The following is a 26505-nucleotide window of genomic DNA, read 5'->3' as shown; positions in this document are numbered from 1 at the left end:
AAGTTCCGAGATCACCTCTACCCACATCCTCCCATAAGGAACTGAAGCCCCTAAGTCTGAAAGCCACTAGCTTAGGGCCCGGGTCAAGTAGTTGCAACAGGCTGGGATAGGGGCTGTGATGATAGTTGCATTAATCACGTAGAACCTCTCTCTCTCTTTTTTGTTCTTTAATAGATGATGGTATCAACTTTAGACAAGTCTAATTTGTTTTTTCCTTAACAGCTAAAACTGCCTGTACAAGCATACCTCAGAGATACTGTGGGTTTGGTTCCAGACCACCCCAGTGCAATGAGTAGCACAATAAAGTGGGTCACATGGATTATTGCGTTTCCCAGTACATGTAACAGTTATTGCACTGTAGTCTGTCAAGTGTGCAATTGCATTATGTCTAAAAACAATATCAGTGCAGTTCAGTTCAGTCACTCTGTCGTGTCCGACTCTTTGCGACCCCATGGACTACAGCACACCAGGCCTCCCTGTCCATTGCCAACTCCCGGAGTTTACTCAAACTCATGCCCACTGAGTTGGTGATGCCATCCAACCATCTCATCCTCTGTCATTCCCTTCTCCTCCCACCTTCAGTCTTTCCCAGCATCAGGGTCTTTTCAAATGAGTCAGTTCTTTGCATCAGGTGGCCAAAGTGTTGGAGTTTCAGCTTCAACATCAGTCCTTCCAATGAATATTCAGGACTGATTTCCTTTAGGATGGACTGGTTAGATCTCCTTGCAACCGAAGGGACTCTCAAAAGCCTTCTCCAACACCACAGTTGGAGAAAATATGTAAAAATAATACACATCCCTTAATACTAAAAATTCTTTATTGCTAAAACTTGCTAGCCATCATCTGAGTCTTCAGCAAGTCATCATCTTTTTGTTAGTGGAGGGTTTGAAATGTTGTGAGAAGTACCAAAAACAGAGAAACAAAGTGAGCAAGTGCTATTGGAAAAATGGCACTGGTAGACTTGCTACATTCAACTTGCCACAAACCTTCAGTTAGTAAACATAATGTCTGCAAAGTACAGTAAAAGAAAGTACAATGAAACGAGGTCTGCCTGTGTCAGTCTTTGGACCTACTTGTGAGCAGACTCATAGGATTCTTTTTTAATCCTATATAAGGCTGTGTGTTGGACTGGTCTTTGCTATCAGTTTTCTTGCTTATTGATATAGACTAAAAAAGAATTGGAAGATGTCCATTAGTCAGATTCATGGAAAAGAACCATCCATCCAAGCAAGAGCATACTTTGGGTTTATCGGGAGTAGAATGTGGCAACAGCGTGGGTTTATAGTCTAAGGACTGATTAATGCTCTGGGTTGAGAGACAAAGTGCCAACGTGATAGCCTAGGCTGGGTCATTTTCATTTGTCTGGTAGTAAATTGAGTATCACATGAGAATTACATTCACAGTTTTGATATGTTTTCCATTCATTTGGTACTATATGAAAAATCATACTACTTTTTTGAGCTTTCATGTAATTATCTAAGTACCACTGTCCCGTTGCGTGAGATGAGGGTCTGTCTGTACTGCTATGAACTGATTACTTAAACTGTAACCGGAGATGGAAGGAGGCCAAGAAAAACCAAGTGTTCAACTTGAGAGATTAGTAAAATTCGTGTTTGGCTGTGGCAGTCACATTGGCCTTGGAGCCATCACCTCCATATCATAATGTTCCTGTCTAGCATCGCAGCACTGGTGAGATCCCCATGTCCTGAGAACAGCTTCTACATTCAGTACAAGACTGAAGATAACGTGGGGAGTAAGAACTGCTGTGGGTGTTCACACTCCTCCCTTCCAGGCATCTCTGATTTCTCCACCACCCTCCTCTCGGTCCTGTAGGTTCAGGGATTTTAAGTGGATTGTTGCTGACCTGGTCCACGAGTCAAGGAGGTTGTTGGTTAACAGCAGTGGCCACTCACCTCATTTTCTTTGCTTTGGTGGTATTGTTGTTCAGTTGCCAAGTCTTGTCTGACTCTTTGTGGCCCTGTTGACGGCAGCACATCAGCCTTCCCTGTCCTTCACTGTCTCCCAGGGTTTGCTCAAACTCATGTCCATTGAGTGGGTGAATTGGTGGTATTAGTGATAGCGTTTATCTTTATCCCAGTGATGTTTTGCCCGGTGCAAATGGATTGTTGAAAGCGATTCGAAACACAATATGATAAATTGCAAGTGGGGGTAGAAAAAGCGTGCACAACTGAAACAGTAGCTTACTTGGAGAGCAGGAGCATGATTACTAAGTAATAACTACACATGACAGCACTCATGGCTTCACCGTGTTTTAGGAAATCGACTCAGCCCTGCCCACCACCCTCTCCTCCTCACCCCCAAGACAGAGCGAGTCTTTCCCACTGAGAAGGTAGGGCTGGGTCACTGACCTCACCTGGCAGCCCATTAGAAGTGAGGGCTCTGAGGCTGTACCAGAATCTTCATGTTAACAAGGTCACCCAGGTGAGTCCCACTCAACACAAACATGGGAAGCCCTGTTCTGAGAAACGTCTTCCTGATCACCTGTGAAGAAACACGCCAGTGCATCTGTCTAGTCACCATTTGCATTTTGAAAGTTTAGTCTGTTTAATAAATGTTTTGTTGTATCCTGCCACGTTCCAGGTGGTGTCAGACACAGAACAGGCAGGGAAGCCATATGTATTGCTCTGAGAATGAGGATGAAGATGATAAAAGTGCTTTACAAACCCAAAGATGCTGGCTAATAGGTGGAGGTGTTGAGGAATTAACACTTTGAGCATTCACTAATGAAGGTTGTCCCGTAGAGTTAGAAGTCAGTATTGACTGTTTGGCCTAATTGCCTGTTTTGTTGCAATCTGTTTTCTTGTGTTGTTTTTAAAAAAAATCCATTTATTTGACTCTTAATCTCTTTTTTGTCTTACTGCTAACCTGCAACTGGAATTGTATAGTTGGTACAACTTAGAATTGCCTTAATGACCTCAGAGTATCTTTTAAATCTTTACCCAAGAAACTAAACTTTTAACTAAAGCTAGAATAGTTGTTCAGATATCTCAACAGAAATGTTTACTACCTTATTTTTCCATTATCCATGAAAATAAAACATCTCATGACATTTCTTCATTTTGTTGGCTACTGGGTGATTTCTAGGTATTTGTGATTATTCCAGTCATAAAAGATAGGCAGTCTTTTCTGTTCTAAAAATACAAACAAATGTTGGCATCTTTTGGTCCTTAAATAAAAAATATAAGAGAAAGATAGTCATTTACATGATACAAGTGTTAAAAAAAACATTTTGGTGTGACTTTTTTTCATGTGGGAGTGGGTTTCAATGAAATTTCTGCAAATTGAAGAACCTTATTTCAGAAAGTTTTCTTCATTTGGTTTTTCATCTGAGGCTGATACAGATGGAAAGGTAGGCATAAAAATACTGTGTGTAATACCCAGATTAGGGCATTCTTTGAATTCAGCTGTGTATTTTAAGATGGATTACAGAAAGTATTTCTTCAGGTGGTTAGCAGAATCTGTCATCCAGGTTTGTGGGTTTATGATGCAGGCTGCTTGGTGGATTGCTCAGACTATAATAACAGTCAAATTTATTTTTTTGAGACAAATATTAGGCTTAATCTCTGTTTGAAGAGTAGAAAACAAAACATTATACCCCTCACTGTGGTATAACTTGGTCTAATCTTGGAATTATTTTGTTCTCAAAGAGATGAGATAAAAATGTGTAAATGGTTGCACCAAAGTTAATCACCACTTGTCTTATCAAGGAAGAAACATTTCAGTAAAGGACTGCTAAATTTATTCCTTTGCTTATTCAAATGTATGTATAAAGAAGCTTCCCTGGTAGCTCAGCTGGTAAAGAATCTGCCTGCCATGAAGGCAACCCCGGTTTGGTCAACACCAAAATCAGACTGATTATATGCTTTGCAGCCAAACATGGAGAAGCTCTATACAGTAAGCAAAAACAAGACCAGGAGCTGAATGTGGCTCAGATCATCAACTCCTTATTGCCAAATTCAGACTTAAATTGAAGAAAGTGAGGAAACCCACTAGACCATTCAGGTATGACTTAAATCAAATCCCTTATGATTATACAGTGGAAGTGAGAAATTGATTTAAGGGACTAGATGTGATAGACAAGAGTGCCTGATGAACTATGGAAGGAGGTTTGTGACATTATACAGGTGACAGGGATCAAGACCATCCCCAAGAAAAAGAAATGCAAAAAGCAAAATCGCTGTCTGAGGAGGCCTTACAAATAGCTGTGAAAAGAAGAGAAGTGAAAAGCAAAGGAGAAAAGGAAAGATATAAGCAACTGGATGCAGAGTTCCAAAGAATAGCAAGGAGAGATAAGAAAACCTTCCTCAGTGATCAGTGCAAAGAAATAGAGGAAAAAAACAGAATAGGAAAGACAAGAGATCTCTTGAAGAAAATCAGAGATTCCAAGGGAACATTTCATGCAAAGATGGGCTCAATAAAGGACAGAAATGGTATGGACCTAACAGAAGCAGAAGATATTAAGAAGAGGTGGCAAGAATACACAGAAGAACTATATAAAAAAGATCTTCATGATCCAGATAATCATGATGGTGTGATCACTCACCTAGAGCCAGACATCCTGGAATGAGAAGTCAAGTGGGCCTTAGGAAGTATCACTACGCACAAAGCTAGTGGAGGTGATGGAATTCCAGTTGAGCTATTTCAAATCCTAAAAGATGATGCTGTGAAAGCGCTGCACTCAAAGTGCCAGCAAATTTGGAAAACTCAGCAGTGGCCACAGGACTGGAAAAGGTCCGTTTTCATTCCAATCCCAAAGAAAGGCAATGCCAAAGAATGCTCAAACTACCGCACAGTTGCACTCATCTCACACGCTAGTAAATTAATGCTCAAAATTCTCCAAGCCAGGCTTCAGTAATACGTGAACTGTGAACTTCCAGATGTTCAAGCTGGTTTTAGAAAAGGCAGAGGAACCAAAGATCAAATTTCCAACATATGCTGGATCGTTGAAAAAGCAAGAGAGTTCCAGAAAAACAACTATTTCTGCTTCATCGACTATGCCAAAGCCTTTGACTGTGTGGATCACAATAAACTATGGAAAATTCTGAAAGAGATGGGAATCCCCGACCACCTGACCTGCCTCTTGAGAATCCTGTATGCAGGTCAGGAAGCAACAGTTAGAACTGGGCATGGAACAACAGACTGGTTCCAAATAGGAAAAGGAGTATGTCAAGGCTGTGTATTGTCACCCTGCTTACTTATATGCAGAGTACATCATGAGAAATGCTCGGCTGGATGAAACACAAGCTGGAACCAAGATTGCTGGGATAAATATCAATAACCTCAGATATGCAGATGACACCACCCTTATGGCAGAAAGTGAAGAACTAAAGAGCCTCTTGATGAAAGTGAAAGATTAGAGTGAAAAAGTTGGCTTAAAGCTCTACATTCAGAAAACTAAGATCATGGCATCTGTTCCCATCACTTTATGGCAAATAGATGGGGAAACAGTGAAAACAGTGGCAGACTTTATTTTTCTGGGCTCCAAAATCAGTGCAGATGGTTATTGCAGCCATGAAATTAAAAGACGCTTACTCCTTGGAAGGAAAGTTATGACCAACCCAGACAGGATATTATAAAGCAGAGACCTTACTTTGTCCGTCTAGTCAAGGCTATGGTTTTTCCAGTAGTCATGTATGGATGTGAGTTGGACTGTAAAGAAAGCTGAGCGCCGAAGAATCTGTGGTGTTGAAGAAGACTCTTGAGAGCCCCTTGCACTGCAAGGAGATCCAACCAGTCCATCCTAAATGAGATCAGTCCTGGGTGTTCAGTGGAAGCACTGATGTTGAAGGTGAAACTCCAATACTGTGGCCACCTGATGTGAAGAGCGGACTCATTTGAAGAGACCCTGCTGTTGGGAAAGATTGAAGGCAGGAGGAGAAGGGGACAACAGAGCATGACACGGTTAGATGGCATCACTGGCTCGATGGACATGAATTCGGGTAAACTCCGGGAGTTGGTGATTGACAGGGAGCCCTGGCGTGCTGCAGTTCATGGGGTCGCAAAGAGTCGGACAAGACTGAGTGACTTACCTGAACTGAACTGAATGTATTCAGAGAACTTGCTGTGTGCCTGGACTGTTCTAATGTTGAGGTTTATTCATCAGTTACATATACATAATCCCTGTTCTCCTGAAAATTATTCTCAAAGGAAGAAAACAGGTATTATTCATTTGGAAAGATGTGTAATTGTTAAATGTTAGGTGACGTAAAGAAAAAGTATAAAAGGATAAGCTTCTGTAAGAAAGTGATATTTGAGCTGAAATCTGAAACATGAATAAGAAGTGCATGTCGTTTATTCTTGAGTTGCTTGTCTAAAAGGCACATGAAAGGGATGGTATTAAATTTCTTTTTCTTTTTTTGACAAATGGTGCCAACCATGTCTTACTGTGAATGGCTTTGCTTTTGTCTAGAAGCTGAGTTGGATCAGAACTGGTAGACTGGCTTCTGTCCTTTCATCCAATGTAGATCTATGCCAATAGGGGTCTGGCAGCTCTTGCTGGACATGGGAATTCTGTCATCAGGTTAGTATTTTGTGTTCTCAGGGCACAGAATCCTGAAGCTCTTAAGCTGCCTGACCAAAATGTGTTTGATTTTCTAGATTATATTGTAATCTAGATGGAAATTGTTTTTGCTGGTAAATATTTGTGTTCTCTTATAAGTGAGAGTGGTAGGTCATCTTTTGTTATTTCTTACACCTTTTGGTACTTGCTGATTCATTAACTACAACCTGTAAGAGTCTTTCCCTTACCCCATCTCTTCTCTACTCAGAATGATGCTCACATTTTTTAAAAAAGATCAGTGGACATCTTTAGTTGCTCTAAATGTGTGATTTGTCTTGCTATCCTTAGAATACTTATCAGAAACTGACTATATGAATAGAAGGTGTATGCCGGTTTAATTGTGTAAGGAATCATGAACAGCTAGAAATAGGATCTATGAAAATAAACTGTTTAAATAGAAAATTGATGTTAACTAGACACTAAAATTGGAGAAGGAAATGGCAGCCCACTCCAATATTCTTGCCTGGAGAATCTCATGGACAGATGAGCTTGGCGGTCTGCAGTCCATGGGGTCGTAAAGAGTCAGACACGACTGAAGTGACTTAGCACAGACACTAAAATAGATGGCGAATATCTCTTTTCTTTGTTGAGTCCAGGGAATTGAAGAATTAGAAGTTTAGCAGCCTGGATTCTTTATTTAGCTCTACCACACAGGTGCTGGGTCACTGGGAAGCTCTTTTCTTCTCTAGGTTATACATATTGAGGGTCAGAGAACAAAGTAAGTTGCAGAAAGGCATACCCAAGTCCTGCTGTGGGAAAGTGGTACAGATGGGGATGTGGGTATCATCTTAGTTGGTCATACCTAGCACCTGATGCTCTTATTTAGAAAAGCGGTTAACTGCCTTTGCTGCTGCTGCTGCTGCTAAGTCGCTTCAGTCGTGTCCGACTCTGTGCGACCCCATAGATGGCAGCCAACAGGCTCCGCCGTCCCTGGGATTCTCCAGGCAAGAACACTGGAGTGGGTTGCCATTTCCTTCTGCAATGCATGAAAGTGAAAAGTGAAAGTGAAGTCGCTCAGTGTCTGACTCGTCACGACCCCATGGACTACAGCCTACAGTAGGCTCCTCCGTCCATGGGATTTTCCAGGCAAGAGTACTGGAGTGGGTTGCCATTGCCTTCTCCGAACTGCCTTTGAGGATTATAATTATCAGCTTGCTTGTGAGGTTCAGGTTTCTGGTTTGCAAAACATTTTATATTAGTATTTTTAGGAAACGTCTCCACTTCTTGATCCCAGCCTTGGTAGTGTTGGTAGTTTCTGCCAGATAATTGTTAGTTGTGGGGGCGGGGGGCTGTCTTGTACATGATAGGATGTTTAGTAGCATCCCTTTCTTCCAGTCTCCAATGCCAGTAACACCTAGTTTTGGCAACTCAGAATGTCACCAGACGTTGTTAAATGTCCTTAGGGAGGGGAACAGTTGCCCCTTGTTGAGAACCACCTATCTGAAACGTGGCATAGTTTTATATTGTGTACCATTTAAGTAATGAAATGTACTGCTTTGGGACACTAAAGAAAACAGAAAGAAATTGCTTATACTTCCCTGGGATTGCTATTGATTTCACCTGTCCCTGAAGCAGAAGAGTTGTAAACTCCATGTGAATGTGCTGACTGAAGTTTCAAATAATAAAAATAGCTTGGTCAGTAAGTCCCTTTTCATTCAGTGTGATTGTGAGCATGAATGGACTTCATTATGGTCCTATCCCTAGCTTCTCCCTAGTAATTAGTAGGCCTTTCAATTTATTACTTGGTTTATGACTCTCTAAATAATATGCTTTAGAAAACTGATCCTCACCTTTTTTGCTTCCAACAGTGGGCCAGCATTTATACTTTCAGGACACTTATGTTTTCTAGCCGTTTTCGTCTGGTGAGTGTAGCTACTCGTACTGGGAGTTTGAAGGAGAAGAGGCGTGCCAGACCGGTGTCAGACTCTTACTGCAGCTTGTTTGTGCCTCTCATTCCCAGTCAAGCTGGCATCTGTGAACTGTAAGTAGATGCTGTTTTGTTCCATTGTAAAATTATTCTCACTTCGAGAACTGTGCTCTGCTTTTTAAGACCATCTCATTTAAAAAGTAATTGTTTTATTTCCATTTCTCAGATGTCGGTTCAGAAAGGTAAAGTGATGAAAATTCAATCCAGCTAGTAAATGACTGTTCAGTGTTCAAACCCCAGAAGTCCACACCCTGCCAGCTGCACCATACTGCTGCTAATTTAATCATTGCTGTATGAGTAGATGATCCAAGTTGGGAATAAACATGATTTAGCTGAAGTTGCAATAAAATAATAACCAACATCTTATCCTGTAGCTAGGTCATGACTTTCCTAAGAAAGAGCTCAGCAGACATTTCTGCAAATAATCTAGAAGCAACATTTGGCAAATTAAAACCCATGAACCATTATCACATGAAGATGCTGAGTCACTATATGATTAAAATGAATTCATCAGAGGAGGTTTGGGAACAGGACCTGAGTCATGATATGATGAATCTGACATGCCTTTGTTTATCGACAGCATTCATGACAAGCTTATTTCAGTATAATCAATCTCAGATTAAAATTTTATTTAGTAACTTTTGTATATTCAGTTTCTAGAATACATTGAGATTAGAGGGCAAGAGGTATTATCCTCATGAGTAAGAAAGATAGGTTCAGGGAGAAACACCTACAACCATGGCAAAGATGAATTACTCTTGATTCAAAAAAACAATATTGAACAGTTAATACAGGCTTTTAGAAAAGTTAGAAATATCAGGATAAGACACTAACAGGTTGATTGTAGAGAATATACTTTGTGTCAGGAACTATGCAACATGCTTTATATTTGTTATTTCATCTTCAGATGACTTGTATAAAGCAGTTTCTGTTATTTTAAAGTGAGGAAACTGAGGCATACAGATCAGGTAACCTATCTAAGGTCACACACGTGGTGTGTGGCATGTCCCATGTCTGTCTGGCTGTCACACCCATGCTGTTAACACCTGCTAGAGTGTTTGCCTAGGAGTTATGGGGGTCATTCTAGCTTCCCTTCTGAGATGTGATAATCAGAAGCTATAAAAATGTTAGACTGACTCTGAAATGGTTATGAATTCAGTGCCTCTGGCACCGCTGCTTTTCATAGAGGACCTTGTCATGGTAAAGCAAATTCAAATAGAACGCGTCATTCGACTAAGTAGGGAAAATGTCCCCTAATGAAATATACTTCTCATATATGCCACAACTTTCCCAGGAAAAGTCAAAGAGCATTTCAGTAAACTTTAAAAAGCTTTCTGAGTAAGCTAGAGGTGGCTGTGACTTTCTGTGAGTCCATGGACTGGCATTCTCTGGCAGCTTTTCTTAACCATTTCCTTTCCTGAACTCAGAAGTGTGTGCAGTCCTGATGGGTGTACCCAGAGGAATGGGGGCATAAGGGGGTCTGCAGTAAACTTGCAAGCAGTCCTCATGGTTTTAGCTCCACTCCTTTCTCCCCTACGCAGGAAGCAGATTGGAATGCCAGTGAGAGGACCTTGTTACAGGGAAACCCTAGGTCTGATGCAGGTTCTAAAAATGAAACTCTTTGAAAAAATTTGGTTCCTAATATTAACTGCATATTACATGCAGTCTTTTGTCACTCCAGTCACCGTACATAGTGCCATGCCTTGGAGTTGACAGTCACTGTAGCGTGCCTTGTCAGCACATTCTTTCTCTCTCGGTGTGATTGTGCACATTTGGGAGTGACAGTTCCTCTGGGAAAACTGGCAGTGGGGAGCTATAGACCTGTTTAATCCCATAGCATAAGTACAAACTATGAAAAGACAGAATGACTGAACGCACTGCAAGTCTCTTCTGGAGAGAATATATCTTTTTTTTTTTTTTCCCTCTGTACTAGAGTTATAAACAAACTTCTAAGCTCTGGTAAAATGTGTTGGGCCAAATTTTTTTAACGTAATCTTTCCAGATGTGGAATCAGCTATGGTCAGAGAAAAGGAAGGTGTCCAGGAACATCATCCTCTTCCAGTTGTGTTGTCACAGCCCTTCCTAAGGTTCAGTGCACATGATCCCATCATAACTTCTGTTCTAATCTGGTGATGTCCGTTCGTTGTAGCCTGAACCCCACAGCTGTTTATTCCCTCATGTCCTTGTGAGGTTCTGCGGTTTCCTTGTCTGGTCAGGTTCTTCCCACCCCTCAAGGGGGAGCCCAAGTCCTGCCTTGACCAGAGAGCTTCCGTGATGTCTGCAGTCTGTGGCAGCCTCGTGTAGTGTAGTGTGTGCGTCAGTCACTCAGTCGTGTCCGACTCTTTCTGACCTCATGGACTGTAGCCCACCAGCCCCTCTGTCTGTGGAATTCTCCAGGCAAGAATATTGGAGTGGGTTGCCATGCCCTTCTCCAGGGGATCTTCTTGACCCAGGGATGGAACCTGAGTCTCCCACATTGTAGGCAGATTCGTTACCATCTGAGCCAACAGGAAAGTCCTCACTTTTAGTACTTTACTGCTCTCGCTGTTTGTATCAAATTATTTTTTCCCATTCAGTATAGTGTAGTATCCATTACACTACATTATCCATTCATTTTTACCCATTCTAGTGAAATGTCCTCTAAAGTCCTCTTGACTCATTAACTCACATTGTCTGTTCACAAGCTGAAAACCCAGTCCTGTGGTTCTTTTAATAACTTTTTTGATATCTGAAGGCTGCGAAGTTCTGCCTGTGTAGTTCCACACTGGAGTCTAATTTGCTGTCTTCTCTCTAATCCCTTTAACACTATGTGAGGAGACTACCTCCTGTCTCTTTGTAAATACGATTCTGTTCTTTAAGGATGCATTTTTAAAAAGAAAAAAAAAACAGATTTTTTTCCATTTAAAATAAAATGTTTAAATCAGGAAGGAAAATGGAACTCTTGCAGGATTTTAGGCTTATGTGAAGAAACAAAATTCCTCTTCTATACAAAATAACTCTTGTATCTAAGCTGAGTAGATCATTTGGAAGAAGTGAGTGCATTGGTTATCAAGGGTAATCTCTGGGGAAAGAAAGAACAACTGTGGTAATTATTCAAACTGAAAGCCAAATCAAGTAATCCAGAATGTACTTTTTTATAACTCTTTTTTTATTGGTGTGGGGGGAGGAAAAGTGAGTGGGGAGCTTAGGAATACTGAAGTCACAGTGTAGGGAAAGGCAGCCTAATAATTCCTTCAGGACAATTAAGACATGTTTCTCTCTTAACACTGACTTGTTGCAGAATTTAGGCTGTGTGGGATCTTGGCTGTTTGAATTCAACCACCTGTGTTACAACCCTCCCAGCTTGCCCAGAGGAGGGAGTGGTGGTGCTCTGAATAACTGAGTCTGTGAATCATGGTACATAAAACTGTATTCTACCAATTACAGGGCAGCTAACATTTATGCTGCTGTTAAAAGAGTCACAGAGGACTGCTAAAATTTAAATCATGCTGCACTCAGGCAGGTAAAGATAAATGTAACTTTGTTTTTCTCTAAGCGGTCTGTTGTTTGTTCCCCACAGGAGCCTCCGTCCTGCTGGATCACCAGAAAGAAAGAAAAGTGAATCCCCATAATTTTAACCTAATCGAGTAAGTAAAATTATTCTAGCAAGGGAATTTTAAAACATTTCTTTGATTAGCTCCAGAGCATAGTTTGTTAAAATGTTCAGTCTGTCTATGCCCTCTCCTTGCTCCTCAGCAAGACAGCCTTTGGGGATATGGTGGGTGCTGTGGGCCCTTGACCCTGTGATCTCCTGTCAGGGTGGCCCTTTCCCATGCCCACTGATCTTGCCTAGTGACCCTGGAGTGTAACTTGGGTAAGCTGTTATTGTGGAGCCAGGGCCTGGCATTGGGTCTGTCTCTCTGGGCTTTATCAGTGCCCCATGGTCCTGGCCAATGTGCCCTCCTGGATGTGTGCTGGCATTCTGGTGCTCCTGAGGCCCACAGACCTCCATTCATTCACCTACCCTCTGCTCTCTATCCCTGACCTTCCCTCTATCCTGTTTAAAAAACCATGCCTGTTCATTGTTGTTCCTGTTAGTGAGCAGAGCACTTAATTGGATGGCACCTTCAATTCCTCACTAACCAACTGTAGGGAAAGCTCAGGCCAGTGGGTTAAGAGGATTTTGTCGATATTCATGACTCCATGTTCTAAATATGAAGCAGATGGGTGGGTGTTTGAGGTAGATGGTACAGTTAGGAGAGCAGGAAGTCAGGAAGATGGGTGGCATGTTGAGACAATCCAAGGCAGCTTGATATGTCTGGAGCGGTTGGTCACAACCAGTGGAACTCAGAACCTTAAGAGGAGTGGGGATCAGACTCAGATTGGTTACAGGGGTCTGAAAATCTACAGGGAAGCCAAGCATTATCTTTGTATTGAATAAAGAGAATGACTTAACTGTATATAGATGCTGCTGATAAAAGTAAGATACAATTTACTTGAATTCATGGTAATATTTTGGTCGTATATTTGGTCAACAGGTACAGAGTTTATGTGTCTTTGATCTATTTCTATGCTAAAGGGGACCCCCCACACACACACTCTAATAAGATGGACTTCCCATCTTAGTGCTTCAGTGATAAAGAATCCGCCTGCCAGGGCAGGAGCCACAGGAGATGTTGGTTCGATCCCTGGGTGAAAAAGATCCCCTGGAGAAGGGAATGGCAAGCCACTCCAGTATTGCTGCCTGGAGAATCCCACAGAGGAGTCTGGTGAGCTACAGTCCATAGGGTCACAAAGAGTCAGACACATCTGAGCGACTGAGCACAGCACACAACTACTTAAAAATGGGAAACAAATGGCTTGGGCTAACCTAACCTCCGTTCAGTCGCTCAGTCGTGTCCAACTCTTTGCGACCCCGTGGACTGTAGCCTACCAGGCTTCTCCGTCCATGGGATTCTCCAGGCAAGAATACTGGAGTGGGTTACCATTTCCTTCTCCAGGGGATCTTCCCGACCCAGGGATCGAACCCGGGTCTCCCGCATTGGAGGCAGACGCTTTAACCTCTGAGCCACCAGGGAAGCGGTGACAATAATAATAAAATAGCAGTAATACTTAACACTTACATGTACTTACCACATTCTGAGCATTTTACGTGTGACTCATTTAATGCTCACAACGTTTGGAGCTGTTCTGATTTTACAGACGAGGAATTATTAATATTGTGTAACTTGCCCAAAGGGCAGACCTCTGTACTTGGTGGCAGCAACGTGAACTGAAGGCAGAAAGCAAACCATGGTTTGCAACCATGATACCGTAAAAATTAAGCAGATATAACCTGAGATCTACTGAATCGAGTTTGGGTTAGAGAGATAAGACAAGGATGTCAGTACTTTTTTCTTTTTTTTTTTTAAGAAGAGGCTGAGGCACACCAAGGTTTAAATCCATTGTTCTATGACATTAGTCCTAAAGAAAGAGCTCCGCTAAATGGCAGGGGATGTGAAGGTTAATTAAATCACAGTCTCACAACAACAACAAATAAATAAATAAATCACAGTCTCAAAATATTATGTAAAGAAGCCAGATTAATTTTATCAGGACATAAAGATTTTTATTGAGCATGATACCTGTCATAGTTGGCTGACACTTCTGAAATTCTGTAAATTTAGCTTCATAAACATTTATATCTGGAAAGGGACTTTCTAGGTAACTGAATTTGCTCCTCTTAGTTTTCAGGTAGGGAAAAGGGACAGGAAATAGAGAGTCTAAGAGAAGACACCCCCTTGTCACAAAGACTTTCCACTGAGTGACTTACTTAACAGCATTTATGTACCTTCAGGTTTGTGTTAATAACTGTGCTAAAGCCTTGTAAGAAATGTGACCACATATATCTAAGTAATGGAAGGCCTTTTATGAGATCAGTGTTATTATGACAAAGTTAAGAAAAGGAAACTGAGTGTAAACATGAAAACTGTAACAAATATTACTGAATGGGATCTGGCAATATATAAAAATGATAATACATCATAAAATGATATTATCCCAGGAATATAAGGGTGATTCAACATCTAAAAATCACAGTATAATCCACCATATTCAGTCCAAAAAAGAAAACCAAAAGTATATGACAAACTCTGCAGATGCACGAAAGCATTTTTAAAAATTCAACATTAATGATAAAAAATTTTCAGTAAACCAAAATGTAAGAGAATTTCTTCAATCTGGTATAACCTTACGTAAAACATATAGCTTACATCATACTTAACAGCAGAAGACTGAATACTTTTCCACTAAGATTGCGAACCAGGCTAATATATTGCCTTTTATCGCTGTTTCCAACATGAGCCAGTGCAATAAGGCCAGACAAAGAAAGAAAAGGTATACAGATTAGAAGGAAAAAAATAAAGCCATCTTTCTTTGTAGATGACCTAATTATAAACATAAATTATATACAGAGACGATCCCAAGGAATCCGTGAGAAACCCACTAGACCTAATAAATGGTTTAGCAAGATCACAGGCTGTACGATCAATGTACAGAATCCCATTTCTCTGTACTGGTGCAGAAAAGAACCTGTGAAATGCTTAGGTGCAAGTCTTATGAAAGTGTATGTCACACGCTTCATAAGCCTGATTGTAAAAAATCAGGAATTAAGTAGGGGATCTATTCATGTTCATGGATTGGAAGATTCAATATTGTTTAGATATTAATTCTCCCCATATTGACCAATCACTTCTATGGCTGTCATCTCCTGCCCTGTTGCCCTCGCTATACCTGCATAATATAAAACCCATGTTTAGAAACATTGACCTCTAAGCAGGGAGTGTCTGGAGCTCAGTCTTCTTTTTTCTGCTCTCTCTCTGGATGCACCGTCACTCAGTCATATTTTTAATATCAGCTCCACAGTGATGACTCCCATAAGTCAGATCCCTGTCTTCTCTGAGGACTGTATATACAATAATAGCATCACCACCAACTCCTGCATCACCTCTGACCCCTTTATTCTCCTTATCCTGCCCAACTTGTCCTTTTTTATCTGACATGTTTAAGCACCATGAGAAATCCATTGGCATCCTTAATTTCTGAGATGGTGCCAGATTAACCCCTTCTAACTGGAAAGATCAACTGCAAGTCTGCATTCCTGCTTCCCCAAACTGCACTTTGTATTCTTGACTTTTTCTGGTTAGGCTCTCATTTTATGATCCTTTGAGAGGACGAAATACTGGATGAGTAAACAAACCTTTTCTGAGTATCTCTCAAAATTTTTTTCATGATGAAACTTGGCATAAGTTTTGTATTAGGGTCATCAGTTCAGTTCAGTCGCTCAGTCGTGTCCGACTCTCCGCGACCCCATGAATCACAGCACGCCAGGCCTCCCTGTCCATCACCAACTCCCGGAGTTCACTCAAACTCATGTCCATCGAGTCGGTGATGCCATCCAGCCATCTCGTTCTCTGTCGTCCCCATCTCCTCCCGCCTCCAATCCCTCCCAGCATCAGAGTCTTTTACAGTGAGTCCACTCGTCGCATGAGGTGGCCAAAGTATTGCAGTTTCAGCTTTAGCATCAGTCCTTCCAATGAACACCCAGGATCGATCTCCCTTAGAATGGACTGGTTGGATCTCCTTGCGGTACAGGGGACTCTCAAGAGTCTTCTCCAACACCACAGTTGAAAAGCATCAATTCTTCGGCGATCAGCTTTCTTCACAGTCCAACTCTCACATCCATACATGACCACGGGAAAAACCATAGCCTTGACTAGACGGACCTTTGTTGGCAAAGTAATGTCTCTGCTTTTTAATATATTATCAAGGTTGATCATAACTTTCCTTCCAAGGAGTAAGCGTCTTTTAATTTCCTGGTTGCAATCAGCATCAGCATCTGCAGTGAATTAGGGTCATAGGTGAAGAAAAATTTCCATTTATCCCTAAATTGTTTGCATAAAAAATCTTATGAAATCAGCCGATTTCAGTCTTTGTTATTACTCATCACTCCGTCTCCTAAGGAAAAACCAAGTCCTCCAGAATTTCCGTTGTTTACAGATGAGACTTGCTCCAGGTGTGGAAACAGGCTGCTTATCTCTATCAGAGTACATCAGTTTAGGAACAGTACAGGTATTTTAACAGGTATTTAAAAATTAAACTTTTAGGCTTGCTTGGGCCGGCATTTGAAATGTAGCTCTTTAATTAAATAGTAAACATTAGTTCTCAAATCTTCAGTGTGAAAAAGTGACATCAGTAATATTTTATTCAGTTTTAGGGGAATGTGTATCTATATGTCCTGGACCCTTAATGAAACCTGTCACATTCACAACTTTCTCCTGTTTGGTAAATTTCCTCTATAAGCATAACTAGTAGCCTGTTGCTATGAAACGTCACCTTCTCTTGAGAAGTTTGAACAGGTTTTTGTATTCATGATATCAGTGATTTCAAATAAATAAAATCCAATTGTCACGCAACCACCATCCCCCCTTTTCTTTTTATTATAGGAATTTGCTTTGTTAAGCAAAATAAACCTATCTGGTTATAGGTGTTACGGGAAGATCTAGGTGGGATAGTACTTGAGTGTCAGATATCCTCTTGGGGGCCGTAGGTGTTGGATGTGGTAGAGATTGACTGTGTGCCCCTTGAAGAACATTCTGTCGTGGTGTCGAGGACTTGGTGGCAATGGTTTCTTAGGAAAAAAAACTAAACTGGCCCAGGAAACATTTCTGGAAAAAAAAAAAAAAGGTCCCTAGTGCTTTTCGTTGCCTGACATTCAACAAGGATGGAATGGACTCTGGGTTGCTCAGGAGAAGTTGGATTCTGGCGTTGTCCGCTGACCTGTCATTTCTTCCTGACGTGATAGGGACGAGTCCCTTCTTCTGCTCCAGACTCACTCTTCTGCCTGGGCTGCAGGTTCTGCCCCTCCTTGGTGACTTCCCGTGCCTGCTTTCTCAGTTCCTCACCCTGTCAGTATTCTCCTTACTTTCGCTTCTATCCTGTTCGCTTTCAGCCAAACGCCTCAGCATAACACCCAAACTCATTAGCAGTAGCAGACGTGCCCTGACTGTCCTGGCCTTGGCTTTGCCTCTCGCCATTTCCCACTTCTCTGTGCTGGTCATCCTGCAAAGTTCCAGGGCCACTTCTTTTCCATCAGAACCTCACCTTGGATATCACTTCTCCCAAGACACCTCTGAATCACAGATCAGGCTAAGTGACTTTTGCTCGTTTTGGCAGAGTATTTCAACGATGGGTTTTTCTAAGCCAACTCAATAGTCTGTAGGTTTTGCTTTTCATATATGTGTGTGCTGTGCATCTTCTGTTTGTTGTGCAGTCATGTTTGAAAGATTCCTGTATAGTTTGTCTTGGTTCTGGTTTGTTCCATGCCCTAGAATTTCACCAGCCTCTCGCTGGGGTCGTTGAAGATTCGACCTGAAAGCGCGCTTTTCCTCAGCTCCTTCCAAACAGGGTAGGGCAGTGGCAGCCTGGCTCTGGGTGGGAGATAGGGACAGGCTTGCCCCAATTCCCTAGGCACACCGTCTTCCTGACAGAATTCTGATTTGGAGACAGATGTGTGCACCACCTTCACTAAGTCCCAGTCTAGATTGTTTAAGGGGAAGGTTGATGTGTACTGTGTGTGTAAGAAGCACTCAGAAGCTAATGACAGGCCCTGGGGTGGCACTAATGGCAGCTTAACATAGAAACTGACTGAGGCCACGTCTCACATTGTTAGCGCCCTCTGTGGGGTGCAGCGCGCCCATGCCCAAGATAGTGCTGGCTCACGTGTGCATGGAAGGCCATGTGTGGCACCTCCACTGGATTGGCATGCGCCAGTTATTCATGGTCTACACCTCTTGAACCACTAGACTCCAAACCTTTGTCTATTTTATGGCTGTTGGATGCATTTAACACATTTTCTGCTAGGAACCGTGTTATGTGTGGAGAGGTAGCTCCTGGCAGCTCGGTGAACATGCTATGCATGTTCATGAGACAGATGTAGATAAGATTTGTGCATTTTTAAAGTTATATCAATATACAAATGTAAATTGGTATTACTTGGAAAATATTTCTGTAAGAAATACTTCCAGTTTACATCCTGAAATTCCAGAAAACCTCTTCCACTGTTGAAAAGAAAGTAGAGTTTTCCAACTCCAAGATGATACTGGTTGCTCTTGAACCTTGAGGCACAAGTATTTTGGAGAAAACCTCAGTAAAGTATGTGGGTTTTCTCTCTTATATGGAAGATTTATGGTAGCTTCATTTTGAAAGACTTCATTTGAAAAGACTTAATTGGAAACCCATTACGCTAATTCTCATGAAGGAATTTTCACTAAGAGAGTTCTGGGAACCTCTGTAGGGATAGCAGTTAAACTCTAGTTTCTAGAAATTGTGCTAAACCTAACTGGTGTAAAACAAAGTCTATTATCCAGGTAACGTCTCTTGTGCCTTGCTGCCTAAGGCTTTTTGTTGAAACTAAACACCACTGACTGTTTAGCCCTCTCAGGGCTGAGAGTCTCCGTTGGGAGATCTCTTGGGGTGGGGAATTTTCTACTTCTCTGCTGCAGCATGAATTGTGTAGATGATTGTCAAACAGTTGGCCAGGTTGAAAACTGTCACCAGGTCTTTACTCATAATTTCTTAGGGGAAGATGAGGAGTGGTTGTGACCATTGGTTATTTTATTTAAGATATTTGCAAAGTCACCAGCTCTTTAGTGTTTGATATGAGAAAGTTATTCGTGTTGGATTTTAGTGACAAGGGGGTAAGAGGAGGGACTGCTGCAGGAAGCTCGGAGGATGATGGAAGAGTTGAGGGGAGTAGCTCTAGAGTATAAGCAGGGTCCCTTAGTTGAGCTGACTGCAAAGAACAAGTTGAAGTCTTGTGCAGCAGTCATCTGGCGAGGTTGGCATAGTACTCCCTGAAATTTAAGGTCCTGAGTTAATTTCTTCTACAAAGATCTATTGAATGCTTCCTATGGACGATGTTGTGCTCTAAGTTTAAGGACTGTTGGTGGTGTTGTTCAGTTGCTCAGTCATATCTGACTCTTTGCGACCCCATGGACGGCAGATGCCAGATTTCCCTGTCTTTCACCATCTCCCATAGCTTGCTCAAACTCATGTCCATTGAGTCAGTGATGCCATCCAACTGTCTGGTCCTCTGTCGTCCCCTTTTCCCACCTTCAATCTCTCCCAGCATCAGGATCTTTTCCAGTGAGTCAGCTCTTCACATCAAGTGGCCAAAGTATCAGAGCTTCAACTTGAGCATCAGCCCTTCTAATAAATATTCAGGATTGATTTCCTTTAGGATTGACTGGTTTGACCTCCTTGCAGTCCAAGGGACTCTCAAGAGTCTTCTCCAACACAACAGTTCAAAAGCATCACTTCTTCCATGTTCAGCCTTCTTTATGGTCCAGCTCTCACATCCATACATGACTACTGGAAAAACCATAGCTCTGAATAGACAGACCTTTTTTGGCAAAGTAAGGTCTCTGCTTTTTAATATGCTGTCTAGGTTGGTCATAACTTTTCTTCAGAGGAGCAAGCGTCTTTATTTCATGGCTGCAGTCATCATCTGCAGTGACTTTGGGGCCCCCAAAAATAAAGTCTCTCACTGTTTCCATTGTTTCCCCATCTATTTGCCATGAAGAGATGGGACCGGATGCCATGATCTTTGTTTATTGAATATTGAGTTTTAAACCAGCTTTTTCACTCTCACTGTCATCAAGAGGCTCTGTAGTTCTTCTTCACTTTCTGCCATAAGGATGGTGTCATCTGCATATCTGAGGTTATTGATATTCCAGTTTGTCCTTCATCCAGCCCAGCATTTCACATGATGTACTCTGCATATAAGTTAAATAAGCAAGATGATAAGTAGAGCCTTGGCATACTCTTTTCCCTATTTGGAACCAGTCTGTTGTTCCATGTTCGGTTCTAAGTGTTGCTTCTTGACCTGCATGCGGGTTTCTCAAGAGGCAGGTAAGGTGGCCTTGTATTCCCATCTCTTGAAGAATTTTCCACTCTTTATTATTATGTTCCACACAGTCAAAGTCTTTAGCGTAGTCAATGAAACACAGTAAATGTTTTTCTGGAATTCTCTTGCTTTTTCTGTGATCCAGTGGGTGTTGGCAATTTGATCTCTGGTTGCTCTGCCTTTTCTAAATCCAGCTTGAACATCTGGAAGTTTTCTGTTCACAAACCGGTAAAGCCTATCTTGAAATATTTTGAGTATTACCTTGTTCGCATGTGAAATGAACACAATTATGTGGTAGTGTGAACATTCTTTGGCATTGCCTTTCTTTGGGATTGGAATGGAAACTGACTTTTTCCAACCTGTGGCCACTGCTGAGTTTTCCATATTTGCTGGCATATTGAGTGCAGCACTTTCACAGCATTTTAGGGTTTGAAATAGTTCAGCTGGAATTCCATCACCTCCACTAGCTTTGTTCATAATGATGCTTCCAAAGACCCACTTGTCTGGCACTCCAAAATGTCTGGCTCTAGGTGGGTGAACACACTATCATTGTTATCTGGGTCATTAAGATCTATTTTGTGTAATTCTTCTGTGTATTCTTGCCTCCTCTTCTTAATAACTTCTTCCTCTGTTAGGTCCATACCATTTCTGTCCTTTATTGTGCTCATCTTTGCATGACATGTAACCTTGGTATCTCTAATTTTCTTGAAGAGCTCTCTAGTCTTTCCCATTCTGTGGTTTTCCTCTATTACTTTGCATTATCCACTTAGGAAGGCTTTCTTATCTCCCCTTGATATTCTTTGGAAGTCTGCTGTAACCAGGAACAAAAGAGGCAGAAATCTCCATTCCGATGTATAGGAGGGAAGGACAATTTCATAAACAGATTGATGTCAGTTAGCAGTGGAAAACTTTATACAGATAACGTAGGAAATGAGCAGTAGAGAGATGGGTCAGGAAAGGACTCTCCAAGAGGTTGATGTGAGGAAAGAGGCAATGTGCAGTGTGGGGGGAAAGTGTTCTAGGGTTGAGGACAGTCAGGGCACGGCCCAGGACGGGAGCATTGAAGGCAGGGCCAGAGAGACTGAAATGGAGTAAAGACAGTGAGAGATGGCAGCACTGTGGAGACTCTGACTTCATTCCGAGGATGCTGGGGAGTCATTTGAGGGTTTTGAGCAGAGGAGGACCATGATCTAACTTCCATGTTAACAAGACCACTCTGGCTGCAGGTAAGAGATCTTGTGGCTGGGGCAGCAGTGGTTGGATTAGAGGTGGTGAGAAGTGTTCCAAAGGGAGCGATGCCTCAAAGACGGAGCTGATAGGATTCAGGGATGGATACAGTGAAGAGACCATAAGGAGGAGGTGATCAAAGGTGACTTCTAAATAGAGGGGTGGAATTCCCTGTAATTAAGGTAGAGAAACCTATAGAGAGGGCAGGCGTTTGTTTTGTTTTTACTGTGGATGGAGTGGAATGATAACGTGTCCTGTTGGATGGTTAGAGGGACAAGGGTAGAGGAGCACTGGCTTTTGACATTCCTGTGTCCTGACAAGGCACCCTTAGATATCGAAGACCTCTCAAACTTAGAGACATCTGCCCGTTGCACTTTTGTTGTTGTTCGGTCACTAAGTCACGTTCGAGTCTTTGCAATGCCATGGACCGCAGCACACCAGGCTTCCCTGTGATTCACTGTCTCCTGGAGTTTGCTCAAACTCATGTCCATTGAGTCAGTGATGCCGTCTAACTGTCTCATCCTCTGATGACCCTTCTCCTTTTGCCTTCAGTCTTTCCCAGCAGCAGCGTCTTTTTCAATGTGTTGGCTTTTCATATCAGGTGGCCAAAGTATGGAAGCTTCAGCTTTAGCATCAGTCCTTCAGTGAATATTCAGAGTTGATTTCCATTGTATATATGTACTGCAACTACTTAATCTATTCATCTGTCACTGGCCATCTAGGTTGCTTCCACGTCCTCCTGCTGCCTCTTTTTAATCTTTTCTGCTTCTGTTCGGTCCTCACCGTATCTGTCCTTTATCGTGCCCATCCTTGCATGTAATGTTCCCTTGACATCTCCAGTTTTCTTGAAGAGGTCTCTAGTCTTTGCCATTGTATTGTTTTGCCCAGAGCACTAGGATTTGGCATTTCCCTTGGAGGATCATGGGATCAGGCTTGCCCTGTTGCCAGGCAGAGACCTTGAGAAGCAGCCTTAGGAAATAAAACAAAAGGACTCCAGTTGGGCCAGAGCTTCCTGCTGGCATAGACCCTCAGGGATGGGTCTTCCTTCCTAGGGTCACTTCCTTTTCTCTTTCATCACCTCGTCACTGCCATTACTGCTGAGTCCAACCAGGCTTTCTCTGGTGCCCTCTCTCTCCAGAGTTTCTCTCTTCCTCCCTTGTTTGCTGAGCAGCACAGCGCCCTTAAGATGCAAGTACAGCTTTCCCTTGGTACAGGTGTTTCTTTCTTTATTCGTGTTACAGGTGGTTCTTTATTCTCCCATGCCCCTTCTGTTTCATCTCTGTTTTGATTCGATATGTGAGAACTTTACCATCACTGGGTTGCACAAATGGCTATTTACATTGTAAAATCATCAGAATTTATCTTATTTTGCAAAAATACACTTACTAGGGAAAAGGAGTCTGGTTATTTCTGGGCCTTTTGGCATCAAGCTGGGCAGGGGCGCTAGTGGTGAGGAGGGAAGCCGAGTGGGGGAGCATCGCCCTTCTCTCTTCCATCCCCCCTCTCACGCTCCTCACCGTTTGCCTGTCTCCCACGTCACTCCTCTGCGCCAGGTGCCATGCAGGTCCTTGTGGGAGCAGGGTGGACCTGGGGCTCCTCAGCAGACAGGAAGTCTTCCGAATTCTCAGGTAGGCAGTGGGAGAGTCCCTGAAGGTGTGGTTCTGGAGAAGGGCAGGACCAGATTGGGGTTGTAGAAGGAGAACCCTGGCATCAACGGAAGATCAGATACTGGAGGAGAAGCAGAGACAAGCTGGTTAGAAGCTGGTTAAAGTACATTGTGGGGGTGAGAGCGTCCCAGAGAGGCTTGTGGGGAGGAAAGCAGAGCAGAGGAGGATGTGGTGACTGGAAAGCCAGGGAACAGCCACAGGGTGATGTGAAGCCGAGTGGAAAGAGACACTGGAGTACCGCTGAGGGCAGGAGACAGGAGAAGGTCACCGGAAGTTATGTCGAGTCTGAGGGCCTCGTAAGATCCCTACGTGAGCGAAACAGTGTTCTGAGATTACCACCTAGAGCCATGTTGAAGGCAGATGGAAGCACAGGGTGAGCTCAGGGAAGATTCGGGGGCTAGAGAAAAACTTGAGAGTTCTGGGTATAGATTGTGGTGATTGAGGGGGTAAAATCGGGACATGGGCTGGAGGACGGCTCTCAGGTGTCTGCTGGGGGCTGAGCAAGAGGCGACACCACCAGGTGCACTTCACTACAGATACCGACAGGGCCTTGAAAATCCTTGGTGGTGCTCTTATGTCTAACATTCTCAGCTTCTAATTTCCTCTCAGATCTGTTCTGTCGCCCCAGCATAATCTTATAAACCTTTTTTGGTGGCTTAGGTTATACAGGTTTCCAGTCTCTTCTCAGTGTAACTTCATCTGCATGGAAACCTTGTAAGTAGATCATTTTAATAATAAAGCTTATTCTTTGAAACGTTCATTATCAAGGTCATGTTTCAGAGGCTTTGCTGCACCAAGAATTAAGTTATTGGACAGCATTCCCACACTGCTCCATACCTGTGACATGCAATTCTTGTAAAGGTGGTAGTTAGTAATTCATTCCTCTGACCTGAAGGGTGGGACATTTTTCCTTTGAAAGGGTTTACTAACATTTACAGAAACTGGAAGCCAGTGCCAGAACTGATCCGACTGCTTTTCCTTTCTCAAAGAGCCTCTTGCTAGCTCTCCTAGGAGCCAGGAGAAGCCCTTCTGCCCCTCGAGGCTTGGGCTCAGGGTGGCCCACTGCAGTTTCTGAGATTGAAATCCATCAGCGGACTGTGGCGCTGTGGTGCTGCTCTGCAGAGCAATTACCACCAACCCCTCCCAATCCACAGAAGGTCCCCAAAGGAATCGCTTGTGGAAATTGATCTGGGAGACAATTCCATATATTCAGTTGGCATTAGTCAGTGGTTTTTCCCTTTGACCAAGTCAGGAAAAAGAAATGTAATTTTTATAAGGTTTGTTTGAAGTAGATTTTATGGGTTAGTAAAGTACATTTGCAGAGAAGGCAATGGCAAGCCACTCCAGTACTCTTGCCTAGAAAATCGCATGGACGGAGGAGCCTGGTGGGCTGCAGTCCATGGGGTCGCTACTAGTTGGACACGACTGAGCGACTTCACTTTCACGCATTGGGGAAGGAAATGGCAACCCACTCCAGTGTTCTTGCCTGGAGAATCCCAGGGACGGGGGAGCCTGGTGGGCTGCTGTCTATGGGGTCGCGCAGAGTCGGACACGACTGAAGCGACTTAGCAGCAGCAGCAGCAATATACATTTGTGTGGTGAAAATTTTTCATAAGTTACATTAGGAAGGTGATTTTTTGAACAAACTGATAACACGCTGTGTAAATGTTGTTTGACTTCTTAGTTATTTAACACATGCATAGTTTTCTTCTCAGTTGGGCTGTGGTCTCAAAAAAGAGCAAAGTGCTTCTGCTATTGTGATCCATATAATACCTGTCACAGGACAAACTTATAATAGACTATTTCCTAAGAAATCTGTTTTGCCTGGAACTCAGATATAGTAGAAGTTCATGTTTCATATTTTCAGAATCTGAATTTACTTTAGACTCACCAGGAATTTCATTACTTAACCACATTATATTCACCCTCTGTTTATTCTCTGTGCATACCCAGGTTAGGAAATATTCTTCAATTCATTTGAAGAACAGTAACAGTCCTCAGGATTTAATTGATGTGTGGGGAAGAGGTTCTTGCTGATTGATTTTGAAGAAATCGTTGGGCTGCCACAGATTGTGTTCCTATGGTATTATTGTCACCATGTTACTCACACAGGTCACTTTCACTAATGTATGAAGCAATAATGCTACTATTTACCCTGTATTCCCCATAACTCAGTGAATAAATTTGAGCAGCCAAAGCTAAAGTGTAATTTATTCTTTGTTTTTCAAAGATCTCATCAGAAAATTGAAGACTCAGAAGAGAGCAGTGATGAAATTCTTGCTTGTCTGTGGTAAGGTCATGCGATTTGCCTGCCCAGGAGTGTAGAAATAATGAGGGGTCTTGGAAGGGAGGCATTGTGGGTAGTGATGTAGAGAGACATTTGCTCTGTGGCTGCTCGTCATTGTGGGAGGCCCAAGACAGGACAAAAGGAGACAGTGGCATTAACTTGCTCTGCTCTCAGGCAGCCTCTCCTGCAAGATTACAGATACTGTTAATGGAAAGTTCTGGAACCTTAGAGGAGGACTTTAAAAAATAATGTATGACTTAACCTAGGGAAAACTCTGACCTACTGCACAAAGGAGAAAAGACTGCATGTTTCATTAGGGAAAAAAAAGGATCACCTCAACCAACAGATCAGTACTGGATTACAACATTTTCATTATGTCTTTTACAGCCATTAATTAATTAACCTGTTGGTTGAGGAGAAGCTTATCCCCTTCTTCCCAGAAGAAGCTGGCCATGGTCACTAATCATTAAGCTCTGGTTGCTGACAGGCTGTAGCAATCCTGTCTTACAAACTCTAGCTTTCCCAAAGATTCTTGAGTGCTTCTTTAACTGTATTTAAGAAATGGTGGTTGCTGAAAATCATGCTGGATTGGGTTATGTATGTGAAGTGAAACTGATCTTGTATAGTTTCACACCCCAAGTTTTGGCATCTGGGCACAGCTTGAAAGTTAAAAGTTGTCTTTCCTACTCTTCTAGAATGTAGCTTAGAAAATGAATTTTTGGCTAAATATAGTGATGAGTAGTATAAAACTTCACATGCAATGGAATCTTGACAGTGTGTTAAGAAAAAATATTTAACATGAACTTTGCAGTTTAAAGGGCTTCCCTAGTGGCTCAGACAGTAAAGAATCTGCCTGCAATGAGGAGACCGGGGTTTGATCCCTAGGTCAGGAAG

The 26505-nt window shown here is 42.4% G+C and overlaps 1 long non-coding RNA gene across 3 annotated transcripts in view; it reads left to right on the top strand.

Moving 5' to 3' along the window:
- Positions 1 to 26505, top strand: part of LOC148773480 (uncharacterized) — a 92385-nt gene that overhangs the window by 44906 nt on the left and 20974 nt on the right. For 2 of the 3 annotated variants that reach the window (XR_016036943.1, XR_016036941.1), the window contains exons 2-4: positions 8430 to 8561; positions 12067 to 12133; positions 25555 to 25614. This is a non-coding gene — a long non-coding RNA (uncharacterized LOC148773480). Of the gene's footprint in view, positions 1 to 8388; positions 8562 to 12066; positions 12134 to 25554; positions 25615 to 26505 lie in introns of all 3 variants that reach the window. The other variant, XR_016036942.1, reaches the window with a different exon arrangement.

Source organism: Moschus berezovskii, chromosome X, assembly GCF_049115385.1.
Source record: "Moschus berezovskii isolate FMDL1 chromosome X, NW_MosBer_1.0, whole genome shotgun sequence".
NCBI classification, from domain to species: Eukaryota; Metazoa; Chordata; class Mammalia; order Artiodactyla; family Moschidae; genus Moschus; species Moschus berezovskii.
This window is presented reverse-complemented; position numbering and strand designations above follow the sequence as displayed.